Source organism: Ambystoma mexicanum, chromosome 1q (assembly GCF_040938575.1).
Source record: "Ambystoma mexicanum isolate Mex_15411 chromosome 1q, UKY_AmexF1_1, whole genome shotgun sequence".
NCBI classification, from domain to species: Eukaryota; Metazoa; Chordata; class Amphibia; order Caudata; family Ambystomatidae; genus Ambystoma; species Ambystoma mexicanum.
Window position 1 is genome coordinate 817206697 of NC_090922.1, and position 16890 is coordinate 817223586.

Below are 16890 nucleotides of genomic sequence, written 5' to 3' on the forward strand. Positions count from 1 at the left end.
AGGCTTGATGCCGGAAGGCATTTCAGCCTTGGACCACGCCAGCCGTAGTACGATTCCAGCGACTTCCAGCTTACCTGCTTTCCAGCACGTCTCCGGTAAGTGGTCTGTTTGTGTTTGTGTGTCGGGTTTGTTTTGCTTTATGTTTGTGTGTGTATGTTGCGGGGGGTGTGTGTCGGATGTGTATGAATGTTTGTATTTGAATGTATTTTGTGTGTATGTTGAGATGCGGGGGTGGGGGGGTGTGTCGGATGTGTATGAATGTTTGTGTTTGAATGTATTTTGTGTGTATGTTGAGATGCGGGGGTGTGTCAGATGTGTATGAATGTTTGTGTTTGAATGTATTTTGTGTGTATGTTGAGATGCGGGGGTGGGGGGGTGTGTCGGATGTGTATGAATGTATTTGAATGTATTTTGTGTGTATGTTGAGATGTGGGGGGGTGTGTGAATGTTTGTATTTGAATGTATTTTGTGTGTATGTTGAGATGTGGGGGGGTGTGAATGTTTGTATTTGAATGTATTTTGTGTGTATGTTGAGATGTGGGGGGTGTGTGAATGTTTGTATTTGAATGTATTTTGTGTGTATGTTGAGATGTGGGGGGGTGTGTGAATGTTTGTATTTGAATGTATTTTGTGTGTATGTTGAGATGCGGGGGTGGGGGGGTGTTGGATGTGTATGAATGTTTTGATTTGAATGTTTTTTGTGTGCTGAGTTGGGGGTGGGGGTTCGGGTCTGTATGGGTGCTTGTTTGAGAGTTTGCTGATTTGGGGGGGTGGTGGGGTTCGGGTCTGTATGGGTGCATGTTTGTGTGTGTGCTGAGTTGGGGGGTGGGGTGTTCGGGTCTGTATGGGTGCATGTTTGTGTGCTGGGGTGGGGGGTTCGGGTCTGTATGGGTGTATGTTTGTGTGTGTGCTGAGTTGGGGGGTGGGGGTTCGGGTCTGTATTGGTGCATGTTTGTGTGTGTGCTGAGTTGGGGGGTTTGGTTGGGGGTGAGGGGGCCATGGGGCATAGTGTTTGGTTGGGGGTGAGGAGGCCATGGGGCATAGTGTTTGGTTGGGGGTGTGGGGGCCATGGGGGATAGTGTTTGGTTGGGGGTGAGGGGGCCATGGGGCATAGTGTTTGGGTTGGGGTGAGGAGGCCATGGGGCATAGTGTTTGGTTGGGGGTGAGGGGGCCATGGGGCATAGTGTTTGGTTGGGGGTGAGGGGGCCATGGGGGATAGTGTTTGGTTGGGGGTGAGGGGGCCATGGGGCATAGTGTTTGGTTGGGGGTGAGGGGGCCATGGGGCATAGTGTTTGGTTGGGGGTGAGGGGGCCACGGGGCATAGTGTTTGGTTGGGGGTGAGGGGGCCATGGGGCATAGTGTTTGGTTGGGGGTGAGGGGGCCATGGGCATAGTGTTTGGTTGGGGGTGAGGGGGCCATGGGGGATAGTGTTTGGTTGGGGGTGAGGGGGCCATGGGGCATAGTGTTTGGTTGGGGGTGAGGGACATGGGGCATAGTGTTTGGTTGGGCGTGAGGGGGCCATGGGGCATAGTGTTTGGTTGGGGGTGAGGGGGCCATGGGGCATAGTGTTTGGTTGGGGGTGAGGGGGCCATGGGGCATAGTGTTTGGTTGGGGGTGAGGAGGCCATGGGGCATAGTGTTTGGTTGGGGGTGAGGGGGGCATAGTGTTTGGTTGGGGGTGAGGGGGCCATGGGGGATAGTGTTTGGTTGGGGGTGAGGGGGCCATGGGGCATAGTGTTTGGTTGGGGGTGAGGGGGCCATGGGGCATAGTGTTTGGTTGGGGGTGAGGGACATGGGGCATAGTGTTTGGTTGGGGGTGAGGGGGCCATGGGGCATAGTGTTTGGTTGGGGGTGAGGGGGCCATGGGGCATAGTGTTTGGTTGGGGGTGAGGGACATAGGGCATAGTGTTTGGTTGAGGGTGAGGGGGCCATGGGGCATAGTGTTTGGTTGGGGGTGAGGGGGCCATGGGGCATAGTGTTTGGTTGGGGGTGAGGGGGCCATGGGGCATAGTGTTTGGTTGGGGGTGAGGGACATGGGGCATAGTGTTTGGTTGGGGTGAGGGGGCCATGGGGCATAGTGTATGGGGCATAGTGTATCTAGGGTCAATAAAATATATATAAGTTAATTAAACAGGCGAGATCCAATAACTAAATAGAAATAAATTATAACAATGGAAAATGTGTAGTACAAAATGTAAGTTTGAAATGCAAATAAAAATCGTTACCCCTCAAAAACATTCTTTTTCCATGTGTTTAGTACAAATTGGGGGTTTAAAAAGCCTCCTGCCATGCCCCGCCTACCGCCCCGCCCACATTTACTTTTCAGCCCACTATAGCCCTCATGTAAGGTACTTTCGGCCCTCTGTCAAAATCAGTTGTGCACCCCTGCACTAGAGCTATTGCCACCAACCCCACCCTAATTCACCTCTTCATACCACTGGACCGAAGCTCATACCAGCACCCAGCCCACTTAACCTAGCCACCTAGCATCTGAACAAGCTTACATAGCTTATCACAGCACATCACCAACTCGCCCTAGGACACTACAGCAAATAACAACGTCACCGTGGCTCATCCAAGCACCTCACTGTAACTCACCCCAGCACAGCACCCACCCAGCCTAGCTCACGCCAGCAGCCCACCTGCCCACATTAGCTTACCCAAACTGTATAGCCAAGCACCCAATTACATCCCAGTATAGGCTCCTCTCGAGACATCAACTCCACCCTAGATTGCATCTTCTTGATGCCCGCCCACTGCATCAACTGAGCAAACCCTAGCTCACACAAGCATCCCATAGCTCACACAAGCATCCCCTAGCTCACACATGCATCCCATAGCTCACACACGCATCCCATAGCTCACACACGCATCCCATAGCTCGACCGAGCACAACACACACCCAACTGAGCTGAAAGCAGCACACTTTAAGGGCCTCATTATAAGTTCAGTGGCACGGCAAAAAGTGGTAATTCCATTACTGCCACCTTTTTGGGCAGTAGCAGAATTACTGCCATTTTTCACAAACCACTGAACAAACACAAAAGTATGCCAGTCAGGTAACACAATGTTGTCCCCTCCAAAAAAATCTTTTTTTTTGCAGATACCCTGATTACTGGACAATTATCAACACACTTGTTCTGTGACCAAATCGTACATTTTCTCCTCATGGTGCATGAAATGGTAGGACGATCCTATAATTTTAGCCAACCGCGCGTTGCACCCTGGAACTTGGGAGTTCCATAATAAATTTGGCATATAATAAATACTACGAGCTATAAAATGCAGAAGCATGTATCGCTCTGTAAAGTGTACAGTGGACCTCTGCTGCACCAGTCTGCATGCAGACCTACCCACATTGGCCTATTGGTGGCCCCCACACCTAACACCTAGTGGTGAGCCCCCCACCAGCCATGGAGATTCACCAGCTTGGGGGCAAGGGATGGAGGCAGCTCCAAGGGGAAGGGAAGCCTGGCAAATTGGAGAGTGTGATAAAAGGGAGGGCATGCTCGGGTGAAGAGGATGGCAGAAGTACATTGTCCGAATACTGCGGCAATGTGTGAGGACTGTCCAGAGGCAAGGCTGGATAGTGGGAGGCAGGGAAATGTTTATATTCACAGGTTTGGGGAGTAGTAGCCCTCTTTGTTTGCTGAATTGGACGGTGAAAGGTGTAGAGTCCCCGAGTAGTACTGCTGCTGCCTTTCCAGGTAAGTTTGTTCTTAAATAACTATTTTGCTTACTTATGGCAACTTATTCAAAAGTCACTTCCATGGTTGGAATTGTGCTGTAGAAGGACCAGGGCATATTGCCTCTGTGATGTTTGTGTGTAGTGAAGCATTGGGGGCAGGGGCGCCGAAATAGCAGAGTCTCCTCCGCTCGCCCCCTCAATAAGCGGCGCTCAGATGCACTATGTATATGCATTTTTGAAAGCCAAATAAAGCACAGCTCCTGCTCCCTCTGTGAAAGCAGTCGGGTGGTGCCGTTCTGCGTTGCATGCGATAGAAGATATATTGGAAATATTAAAGTTAAGGAAGTCTTCCAAAAAGTCTGGTCTGCTCTCTAACTTTTGCATTAAATGTGCCCTCTGGATAGCCCCCGTCCCGCTCATAACAAAAACCTGCATGGGGGCTGTAAATCCGGCTACCTGCAGAGCGTCTGGCTCTTCAGCGAAGGCCTCACAGGGCAGCCAGGTGCTGCCCCTGACCTTGGTGTCATTGGGCCCACCTCGTCGCTGACCCTGTGTGTGCTGGTGCTTGACAGTTTGTTCTTTTATGTATCATTTTAAGTAGATATGCAATGTTTACCATGAACATTACTAATTCAAAAAAGGGCCATGACTACCTTCATTAAACACTACTTCTATTTTCCCTGGTTTTAAAGTACAATATCTGCACTGGTGACTGTCACATTCTGAAGAGCAGAGCGAAGAAGGCCGGTGCGTACTGGGGACAAGGGAGGGAGTAGGGAGTGAGGAGGCTGGAATAGTAGGCTTAAGAATTTGAGAGGCGCAACAGAGTACGGGGCAGCGGAGGGGAGAAGAGGGAATGGGTGAGGCCTGTACGTACTTTGGCTGGCAGGAGTAAGTGGAAGGATGAATGAAGGGAAGAGATGGAAAGTAGGGTATGTACCGAGGGTATAGGTGGATAGATGAACAGAGGTGGCTTATATGTTCCTTTCGTTAGTGACAGTCTTGGCGTGGGAGGCGGTGTACAACGAGGGGCCAGGTGGATGCATTTCAAGAAGGATGGTACCGGCAGGAGGTGGCGAGAGGAAGAGGAGAGCTTGGGTTGTATGTATGGTTGTAAGATGTGATTGTTAGCAAGAGGGTTGGATGGAGTAATGGTTTGAAGAGGAGGAGCTTCCTTGAAATGGGGGTTGTCTTAGAGGCACTTGTGCTGCCAGCACCAAGTAGGTGGGTAATGGGTGAATCAGTTCACAAGTAATCAAGGGAATTGTTGGAGGGTTATGAAGTGGACTAGGCGGTCACGGTATGTGTGACCAGGGGGATTGTAGCGTCTCGTATTGGAGGGGGTTCATGTAGTGAAGGACGAGAGGGTAGGACTTTTGGGGGAAATTAAGTGGCATTTGTGCAGCTGGTGATCGCGAAGTGGCTAAGCTTGACGAGGAGAGATGTGGGGAGGGCGGGTGTATAGAATTATGTTGTGTTCGACAGGTGGCAATTATATTAGTGATAGTAACTAGTGCTCAGTTGCTGGAAACATCGGGTGACTTGGCCGAGTTTGGCTTTTTTGTGAGACCAGCGGTGGGGTTTGCATGCAGACAGATTGTGAGCTTGTTACAACAAGGCAGTCTGGGGTGTAAGGTGTTTATGTTGGCGAACAGTTTAGAGAAAATAGTGGGTATGCTGTGTGGGTGCGAAAGAATCTACAGTGAATTGTTTTGGTGGTGGATGGACGGGTCCGTATCGTTGGAGGTGTTGCTGTGTACGGAAGGAGATGGATAGTTTGTGGTTTTAGAGTGAGATTTTAGGACGCTTACAGAGGAGATTGCTAGGTGGGTTATTTCTTTGATAGATTGAAGGTCTGTCTGTGAGAGGGGGGTTATGTACTTGATGTAATGCCGGTGAGTACAACGGTGTCGGGGTCTTTAGGAGGTGAACGCGTTGCCTCTCTATATTGTCGTTTGTGCCTCGAATGATAGTTGTTAGAGTCTGGGTTTATCGGTGTCGAGAAGGAAGGGTTTCAAAGTGAGTTTTTGGTGTCATTGAAAATATGCCAGCGAGTGGTTGTATAGTGTGTGAATTTGAGAGGCCATTGAGGATGGGATGGACGTGTGTGTGTAGATGGAGCGGAGGGGCTGGATGTTCTTAAGAGTGAATGCTGGTTAATGATGGCCTGGAGGGTGTTTTTGCAGAGTTCCAATGGCTATTGTCTCACTCCCTGCCTCCTCTCCGCTGCTTGCATGCAGACTGCGCCCAATACATAATTGATGCGTGATGCCCCTGGTGGCTAAAGTTGTGCCTGTGCGGACCTTGCGCCCCAGAGACATGCAGGCCTGAGCGGAAGTAAACTTGAGGTCCCTGCGCATGCGTGCACAGAGCTGCACAGACCACAGACTTTGCCTTGCGCTGACCTCGGCAGAAGAGGGCAGAGCATGGCATCAGCGAGGCAGTGTCCTCACAGGAACATGGCTTCAGCAGGAGCACAGCTGCAGAGTCACCAAAGAAAATCAATGAAGCCGCGGTCGGCTCTCCTTCCCTTTACCCCTCTCTCTATATCCTTCCCTGAATTCTTTTCTCATCCATATTAGTGTGCCCCATTAATGCAACCTCTTGTACGGCTACATGCAAGCAATAAAAAAGTGAGTGCACACCTGCATGCAGATATGTACCATATGTGTGCGGAGGTTGTGACATTTTTCCAAACGGAACCAGAAGTACCTGGACCAGGATACAGACCCCACTAACCAAACCCTCAATTTTCTGCATACTCATCCCACTCACAAAACCATTTATATCCCAGCAATCCCCACGCACTTTACCACATTGCATCAACAACACATAGAGAAAACCTACAGCACACAAGCACTCACCCGATCCGATGAAGCTGCCAACAGCACACCACTTCCCCCACTCTTCTACTCCCCTCTTCCTCGACTAACCCGACCCACCTTCATCCTCTTTGCAGATCCGCCAGAGTGCCTGGGGACCAATTCCGTTGGCGACGGTGCGCTATATAAGTACCTTTAACATAACATTTCCAATGATATGGACATTTCGAGTTGTAAAGTAATGTTGTGACATGTTGCCAGAAAAGGTGCAGACAAAGCTTAACCTGTTGGCAAATCTCTAAATTGAATATTGTTTGAGCTTATAGCCGTCAACAATCATGTCCTTGTATTGTGTCTTCGCAATACTAATGATCAAAATAGTAAAGCAGTGGTGGGGCATATAGAGGTTGCGCAAAAGCTGCCATCCTTAAAAATGCACTTTGAGGCAGTACGGTGTGTCATCAAACTTAAAAAAGAGGAATTGTTTCCATAACCTCTTACTCCCCTTACCCCACTTTCCCGGTACACGGGCAAATGCCTGCTCTCGGTAGGATTTTCTGACGGGTAGGAAAAAAAGGTTCCATATGTGTTAATATCCACACAAAAATATTGCGATACAAAAATATCGCTGTATTTTTGCGGCGATATTGAGCCATGGACCCTGTGGGGGACACCCCCCTGCAACCCCAGCATTATTTTTAAAATGTATGGGGACACCCCCGCAACCCCCGCTTCCACAAATTATCCCCCCAAAAAATATCGCCTGTGGCAAGACAAAACCATATATACGGCAATATTTTTGGTGGGGATAATATGTAGGGATACCGAAAAAATGACAGGTCAGGCTGTCAGATTTTCCTACCTGTCACTTTTTCCTACCCCTGAGTTGCCCAATGCCTGCTGTCGGTAGGATTTTCTGACGGGTAGGAAAAAATGACAGGTCAGGCTGTCAGATTTTCCTACCCGTCACTTTTTCCTACCCCTGGGTGGGTTGCCCAATGCCTGCTGTCGGTAGGATTTTCTGACGGGTTAAAAAAAATTACAGGTCAAGCTGTCAGATTTTCCTACCTGTCACTTTTTCCTACCCCTGAGTTGCCCAATGCCTGCTGTCGGTAGGATTTTCTGACGGGTGGGAAAAAATGACAGGTCAAGCTGTCACATTTTCCTACCCGTCACTTTTTCCTACCCCTGGGTGGGTTGCCCAATGCCTGCTGTCGGTAGGATTTTCTGACGGGTTAAAAAAAATGACAGGTCAAGCTGTCAGATTTTCCTACCTGTCACTTTCTCCTACCCCTGAGTTGCCCAATGCCTGCTGTCGGTAGGATTTTCTGACGGGTGGGAAAAAATGACAGGTCAGTCTGTCAGATTTTCCTACCTCGTCACTTTTTCCTACCCCTGGGTGGGTTGCCTAATGCCTGCTCTCGGTAGGATTTTCTGACGGGTAGGAAAAAAATGACAGGTCAAGCTGTCACATTTTCCTACCCTGTCACTTTTTCCTACCCTTGGGTGGGTTGCCCAATGCCTGCTGTCGGTAGGATTTTCTGACGGGTAGGAAAAAATGACAGGGTAGGCTGTCAGATTTTCCTACACCATCATTTTTTCCTACCTGTAGGATTTTCTGACACCGGCCCCGAGCACGGCCACGAGTGGTCTATCACACACCCACAACAGAATGAACTCATGCCACCCACCCTGGTGACCTAAAACGTGGAGGTGTTAATTCGTTGTTTTTACGTTCTGTGGCAATGCTTACGTTTCCATAAATCTGCGAGACTACAGAGAGCACTGTACCACAGTGGTATTAGGACAATAAAGCACTGCCAAAAATCGCCACTAGCAGGGAGCCATGTGGTAGTGGCAAGCAGGGAGCCCTGCGGTAGTGGGATACACGCACGTGTGTATATTCTCAATAAGTGAGAAGAGACATCTCTCTCGTTTCAGCGCTCAGGTAATACTTAGAAACTACGCCTGTAAATCACGTGTAGCAGCGACGCCGTCCCTCAGTAAAGCAGCGACTATGTAATGTGGGCCATATGCGCGTGATGCAGTTAGGCTTCGGAAGCCTCCTGCATTGGTTGCTTTGAAGAGGGAGCCGCCTCACCCTCATTCCCTGACTCCACTCCAGTGGAGGGCCAGGTGAGGTGTAGGGGGAGGGGGGGGCACCGGGTCCCCCATGAGCCTGTTTTTCAGCTTTCTCTGCCTGGGTGCAGCGTCCATGTGTCGACTTAACTTAAGCCTGATTATTTTTTTCTCGCCCCACCTGTGCATTCACCCTGAGGCTGGTATCCACCCAGCCATGTAGCGATCGTGCATGCTTGCGCCAACCTATGAGACCGTGGGCAGGTCCGGGGCTGCCCATAAAAGTAACGACTCTGCGCTTTGGGAAGTAGAGAGCTACGACTTGGACTAAACGAGCGGCATTAAGAGCTGGGAGACGATTAATCACCCGCGCCACCACCCAGGGTGCACCACCAGTCCGGAAGACACTACGATCCAGGGAGACATCACCAGGCCACAGCGTCGACTCACGGATAGGTAACACTGCTGCCTCAGTCCTCGGCGAATGAGCTGTTACTACACAACTCCTGCACGCGAGCGTTTGCGTCCGCAAGGGTACCATTGTCTTAAGCAGATAAATCCGACAAAGAGGGTCCACGTAATTGGAGGAAACGGACAGCGCTTGCGACTGTTTTAGTGCGTGCATAGTGGAGGCAGAATTCCGTTCACATGTTGGAGCGTGCAAACTCTTAGAGCTGGGAGAGCCAGGGAGTTCTTGGTAGGGGCGAGCCAGTGTGCCGGGCCTGGCTCTAAGGGCCAAACACGAGCCGACTCAGTAACATTGGCGAATGTCTTAAAATTAAATATTTAAAAAATCATATAACTGGCAGAGACCCAAATGCACCAGAAACACCAATCGTGCATCTGATTGTTAGCATGTTAAACTTCATGCAACCCACTAACAAAAAACTCAGCATTTCTGCAGACTTATCTCACTCAAATCTCACACAACAACCCACACGCACTTCACAACACCGCAGCAACACATAAGCCGCACCAACAGCACACGAGGACTGACCTCGATCCGACACTTGCACCAAAGCTCAGCACCCGGTGTATAACGAGTTGAAGCTGCCAACAGAACACCACTCCTCTCACCATCCTACTCCCGCTTCACCTACTAACCCATCCCACCTTCTCGTTTGCAGATCCGCCAGAGCGCCTGGGGACCAACTCTGTTGGTGACAGTGCGCAGTACAAATACCTTTTAACATCTTCGGCAAGCCAGTGAAACTTTCCTCAGCCGTGTGCGCCTTCTTTGTTAAGAGGCAAATGGCTCTACTAGGTAAAGCAGACCAAATGAAAAACTCTAGCCTTTTATCATACAATGCTCAGCATTTCATTGCATGATACATGCCCCCAGCAGAGTGTTTGCATCTATCACCAGCGAGGTTGCAAAACGGTGTTACAACCGGGTAGTGATGCTCCCGTTTCATTGAAGATGACCAAAGCTGTCCCTCGTCTGTACTCCCGCCAGTGACGCAGGGAGCGGTTCTTTGCTAAGCGCTAGTGGCGAAGCTTCGCAGGTACAAGGATGACAGGGTGCTGCAGAGACCAGAACGCGAAGCTGGCGAGGCTCGTGGTCAAGCCCGCGGTGTGGGCAGGTACTAGCCAGACACAAGGGCAGACTAGTCTCCAGGGTTCCACGCTCTTCTCCGGTTCTCTGCGTGCCTGGCTGTCCCAGTAACCCCGCCCACACCTGGCCAATCACATGGAGGTGCGGCGCGAGAGTGACAGCAAGTGATGTCTGTGTGCGTGATGCCATTTCAATTAACAAATGTCCATATCCGTGTAAGACCTTAAAGTGGGCGTGCACAAGTGGGTGTGGTGGTGGGCGTGGTCTTTAGTGGATCGGGGGCGTCCCGTGACACACATTTCCGGGTTTTCCCTTTTGAAATGTAGTCAGGCATGCACGAGGCTGAAGCGGGTTGGCTCGAGCCTCATCTGGCTTACCCACTACCTATGCATTCTCTTGTGTGCGGCAGAGTGCCCCCCCATCCCTCAACCCCCCCCCATGATCTGACTGCTCTCGCCCCCTTCCCTAGTACAGTGAGCAAGGTACCTGCTCCTGAATAGAGGGTGCTGCAGATACTCTGTCTGGTCCCTGCCCGCCTATGCTTGCGCTTTAGCCGGGGAGGGGAGAACTTGGACCACCCTAGAATGCCCAGCAGGAAGGACGCAGAGATAGTCTTAAGGATGCGCCGGTTTTTAAAGTCCTGTCAATTCGAAGCGCAGTAAAGGTCACGTGTTTACGCCATCACCCAGCCTTGTGGAGGTTTTAGGGGTTCCCTTTGTTAGCCCCGAATGCAAAAGTAAGGTGTAAAAACAAGACCTTAGCCAGTGGTGGGAATGGAAGAAACATGGAGGGGGATCCCACAAGGCCCGGTGCAGGGGCAGAGTGGAGGAGGGGACGGAGTTCAGAAGGAAATGTTAAACACATTTTAAAAAGGGCGCAATTTCTTTAATTGCTTGAAAAGTACACACACCATAGTAAGCGTACCTTGCTATGGCCTGTGTGCTTTTCAAGCTAGCAACGTTGTGTCTAAATGTACTTTTTAAAAAAAAAAATGTATTAAGTGTATTTGGTTTATTACAAACCTTTCACAATCAGCAAAAAGAATTTTGTTTCACAAAAGAGATCTATCATAACGAAATCAACATCAGGCAATTACAAAAACAGAGGTCAAATGCAGGGAAAAACCAGAAAATCCTTAATAGGCTAAATCTAATTTAAAAACCTTTCGAATTAGAAACGGAATACTTAAAACAAGTTTTTGTTTTTAAACAATAATAATAAGTTTAGACCAAACTAGACAGTGAAAGATAAACACTAAGCACTAAAACAACGCATCCTTTTAACCATATCAATTCACTATTTACAATGCATTTTCTTCATCGATATGGTCTAGCCTTTTAAGGGTTTTTTCTAGAAATGTGACCGTTACAAAATTTATTTTTGGAATTTGGCAAGCATAAATTAGACTCCACCATTTCTCCGCGTCTAGGCCACATAGGTCAGCAATGTTGCTGGTCATATACAAATTTCGAAGATCTCTTAGTTTTGTGCAGAATAACACTAAGTGATTTAGTGATTCTTCACTTCTTTTACACAATCTGCACTTTGTGCATATCTTTTCTTTGGTGTATCTTGCCTTTGTTGTTTTGTTTTGGAGGATATTCAATCTGAAGCGAAGTAGCAGATCTCTTTGTTTGCAATTTGGGAATTTTCTCAGATAGTCCGGTATGATGGACATCACACCACAATTGGTTTTCAAGAGTGTATGAGTTTTTGACAGAGCTCTTTTCATTTCGGTGTTCGACCAGTCCTCGGCCCAAAGCACTCTTTTTACAGCTATTGGATTTTCTGCTAATGTTTGGGTTTTGAGGGCAGATTCTGTCAGAGTTTGTTCATTTTCTCTTTTCGAGTCTTCTACTACTTTTTCTTCGAAGTTATTATTTTGACAAAATATTTCAAATTGGGGAGGCGTCAGGTTGCTCATTGTTTTTCTGTACAACATCAGCTTATTGTAGCGGATGTGTACGTATAGAGCTGTCAAACCAAGTTCATGTCGAATTACCGTCATTGGTGTTGCTTTCGGTATCGGTAAGATGTTTTTCCAGAAGAGTCCTTCCAAAGTGTTCCAGAACTTCTCTGAGATATTCATACAAGTCTCTGCTCCGTATGTTAGTGTTGGTATTACTTTGAGCCTGTAGAATGTTATCATCGGTCGGAGGGAGAATTTTCCATATCTTTTATTGATGATGATGTTAGTTGTTTTGTTTTTGTCTTTAGCATCCTTTTCCAGGGCTCTTCACTTTTTTTCCATCTTTTGTCACCGAATATTAGTATTTCGGTTTTATCTGCATTTATTTTTAGATCATTTTTTTCTATGTATTTTTCAACCTGATTTAAGGCTCTTTGTAGACCAATTTGTGTGTGATCTAATATTATCAGGTCATCAGCATAAAGCAGATGGTTGACAGGTCTGCCATTTAGTCTAGGTGGAAATGTCCTGCTGTTTTCCAGGCAGTATTGCATTTCTTCAATGTAGAAGCAGAACAAAGTGGCAGCTAATGGGCATCCTAGTTTGAGGCCTTTCGTTGTTTTTATATCCTTTGATAAGTTGCCGCCTTGAGACTCTTATCGAAGTTTTGGCGTACAGTTCCTTGATGGCTTTCAGGAGATCTGTAGGGCAGCCTTTAGAGTCCAATTTTTCCCAAAGCCGACTTCTGTTTACACTATCAAAGGCTTGGCGCAGATCAATGCTGGCTGTATACAGTTTTTGTTTATTTGTGTAGGCTCTTTTTTTCATCAATCCTAGTATCAGGAGATTTAAATTACACCCCACATTTTCAACAAAGCCTGATTGTCTTTTGTCATATGTGTTTGAGTCTTTGATCCATGTTTTCAGTTGTTTTAGCAAAAGAGTGGCAAAGATTTTCCCAACACAATCTAGTAGGGCAATTGGGCGATAATTTTTTGGGTCCATCCTATTCCCTTTTTTGAAAATTGGGACGACATGGCCAGCTTCTATGATTTTGGTATTTGTCCCTGCTTAACAATTCTCTTGAACAGTCTTTCAGAAAAGATTGCCCATTTCTCTGGGTCTTCTTTTAACACTGCATTCGATAGACCATCTGGCCCTGGGGCTCTTGAGGAGCTTGCTCTCAAAATTAGCAACTTTATCTCCTCCTTATCGAATGAAATATCCCATGGTCCTGCTTTTTCTTCATTAGTGTTATTTTCAGTATCCGATTTTTCTATCTCGTTGAACAATTTTGCGAAGTGCTCCATCCAAACAATTTCTGATATTAGATTTGTGAGCGCCACTGTTGATGATTGTTTATCATTTATCAGGTCCCATAATGTCCTGCTGTTTGTGTTATTCATGGCTTTTTGCATGGCTTCTGCATCCTGTTGTAACAATTGTGATTTGTGGGCTTTCTGCCAATTTTTGTATTTTTGTTTTCTTTTTTGGATCAATTCTTTCATTCTTTTGTTCTTTTCATTTTTTAATGCGCAAAGATTCTTTCTTAGTTGTTTCTTTTGTGTCTCCACTTCTGCATCATATACATGTAATTTTTTGACTCTTGGTTTTGCGTGTTTTGCGGTGCTTTGTCTAAATATCTGTAGTGATGTATCGTATTCTACAGACATTTTTTCTTTGGATTGCCACTTTTCTAGATTTTCCAATACAGTATCAAAGTCACTTTTTTTCAACCTTAAGCGGTTTAGTCCGTGTTCTAACTCTATTTTTGCATCCCATGTTTGATTTCTTCTAGTCTCCCAATGTGAGAATACAGCGATAATTGGTTCATGATCGCTGTAAATTGAAGGTGATATCCTGAAGCTTTGAGTTTTCGCTAGCAGTTGTTCACAGACAAACATGTAGTCGAGTGTATTGCTCACATTGCCATTTGACCAGGTATTTGCTGGCGGTATATCTCCCTTCGTGTTTCTATTTAATCTGTGCAATCTCCTTGCTTCCATTTCATTATTCCATGATTTCCCACGTTTGCATTTTTGACCATTTTTTTGGTTTATGTCACTTTGTGTTAGTTTATTTTCTTCGAAGCAATCTGCATTGAGATCACCACAGATGATGATATTTAGATCTTGGAACGCTTCTCTTTTTTCATCCAGGCATTCCATTATTTGATCTATTAAGCGTTTGCTTTCATTTTTTAAGGGATTCTAATAGACATTCAGTATTAACATTGTTTGTTTGACTTTTGGAGCTTCCAACTGAAATTGTACAACTGTTGCCTGTATGTACGGATTAATATTTGTAGATTCAAGCACCATTATTCCAGACCTGTTTTTGATTGGGGTTAAAAGACCTGCAGATGGTCTTCCAAGCGAACATCCTTTGGCCAGATTGCATAGCACGATGTATCCTTCCTTGAATGGAGCAATTTTTAACCAAGATACTTGTATGCATATTATGTCCAGCTCGTTTAAGGAGGGATTGAAGTCATTGAAAAGGTGACGAAATCCTCTAGTGTTCCAGCTTCCTATTTTCCATTGGTCGATCTGGACTTTTTTAGATGGCTACAGTTTTGGTTTTATAGCAAGAGTACCAGCTAGCCAATTCCAGTACTTTGGATCCTCTTTTGCTATTTGTAGTGAGTTGGTTGATTCAGCTATTTTTTGATTTCTTCTTATGGTTATTTTTATTTTATTTAGATGTTCTTTTTCATGCTTTTGAATTTGATCTTCATTTCCATTTTCCTTCAGTATTCTGTTCATTGGTTCTGAAGTCAGTCTTATTGGATCTTTGCTTCCGCCCAAATGACTCTGATCATAATGATAGTTCTCTCTCTGGTTTGGCTTTCCATTTACAATTCTCGATTTGTTATATTGCATCTCCTCAACTTCAGAGAAATCTCTCTTGAAGTGCTCAGTTTTGTTTTTACCACTAGTTCCAGGCTCTTCATTGAGGTTTTGGAGATCTACTGGTTCTGTGATCTTAAAGCCCAGTACTCTGAAGTTTTCGTGGGCCTCTAGCATGATGGAAGCAAGTATCACCGAATTCGTCACAATTTCAACTAGATCGACACGAGCTTCATCTGGGAAAATTACTGACAGTATTTCCTCTGATTTTATTATTTTTAATTGTGGGATATACTGTAGAAGTTTCATGACAGCTGATCTGTTTAGTATCAGCCCATCCGAATTTCTTGCAGTTTTTTCGAGTATTACAACCGTATTTTTCGGTGGTTTCGGTTTTTGCTTCATCCATTTGTGGTTTAGGCCAGTGTTTCTCAAGTTTCCTTGTTTTTCGCTCTGTGGTCCTGTCCCATTTCTTGTATCTTTTTGTTGTACATTATTTGAGGTGGTAGATTGCACTTCTTTCTGCGAAGAACTTTCCTTTAGTTCTTTCATTTTGGAATGTTTGGCTGTGCATTTTTTTAATTTATCACTTAGGGTTAGAAAGTCTTCTTCATCTGGCACCCTGGGATCAATGCATACTTCTTTGGCTTCGTATATATTGAAATCCATGATCACCCTTTCCTGTGTTTCATTTGTTTGCGAATTTTAATCATCATAGACCGAACAGTCCAAAAGTTCTTGTAGACTTCCATCGTGTGAACTAGAATCTTCGGATGACACGGATACCGTCTGAATCTTTTCCGAGATCAACTGCGGAGGAGTCTCTACAGGTTTACTGCAAAAAGCAGAGCTAAGTGGCTCTTCTTCCATTGTGACTATTACATTTCGCTAAAAACTCCTTGACCCACAGATCTTTTTCTTTTCTTTATTGATCACGTTTTTTGTTTTACATGTACTTTTTTGGCCTTTCTTTTGTGTATTGTTTATTTTTACTTCTTCTGACTTTTTATTTGCGTTGGAATCAAATATTGGAAAAGCACTTGTGACTGCTTTATCTGCATTTTCCAACGATTTTTCTGAAGTCTCAGGTAAGATTTTTTGGCCAATTCCATTTTTGATTTGTGTTGGTTTAGGAGTCAATCTTGCACTCAATGACACAGTGGCGGATGCTCCTTGGTCTCCATGTGCAATGGGCTGTGTTGGATCAGGTTCGACCACAGATGGGACAGGTTGGACGTCTCTTTGATCTTCGCATGTAATTGGCTGCATGATATCCAATCTTGATTCAGACCTTTTTGGTTGGGGCGCTAAAGTCGTGATGATTTCTCGAATTCCTTCTAGAAAATGATGTTTATCAGCTTTTGCATCTTGCAGTGAATCAATCAATGTTTTTAGGATCACTCCATCCAATTATTTCTCTCGGCTTCTCTTTTCTTTGATTGATTCCATGACTGATTCCACATAGATCATTTTACTATTCATTAGGGCAATCATTGTCCATTGATCTCGTTGGTTTTCGTTTAGACTTTCATACATTTTTAGAAAAGGAACCATAGTTATTGATACAGAGGATATGATCGCTTCCTGTGCCTCTTTTAACCACCTAATCTCATTTGTTGCTCCAAAATTGGTACCATTTTTGCGTCTTTGTAGGTTTATTCCTTTATTTCTGTTGCTCTCATTTGAGCTATACTCTGATGAAGATGAGGAGTTATCATCTGATGACATGGTTTCTTTTGGACCATTTTTTGTATGTGGTAAAAAGTTTTTGATTTGGTCTTGTAGTGCTTTTATTTCTACAGCACGTTGTCTATTTATCTCTCCCTCTTCAAAAGACTTTTGCCTTTGATTTTCTGGATCAAACGCAACTCTGGTTGTAAAATCGATAGTCTGGGGTGCTTTTCTAACAGGATCTGGGAAATCACCTGGTGTATTTGTGGGAGAATTTTGCTCAGGTGAGTGAATTCGGGGACGTTTGGGAGCCCATGA

General features: G+C 45.8%; 1 protein-coding gene across 1 annotated transcript in view; it reads left to right on the forward strand.

Moving 5' to 3' along the window:
- The first annotated feature begins 8559 nt into the window (after positions 1-8559).
- Positions 8560-16890, forward strand: part of LOC138537124 (glutamine synthetase-like) — a 58278-nt gene continuing 49947 nt past the window's right edge. Inside the window, exon 1 of the mRNA XM_069641429.1 lies at positions 8560-9044. The gene's annotated coding sequence lies outside the window, so the exon portion shown is untranslated. The remainder of the gene's footprint in view (positions 9045-16890) is intronic.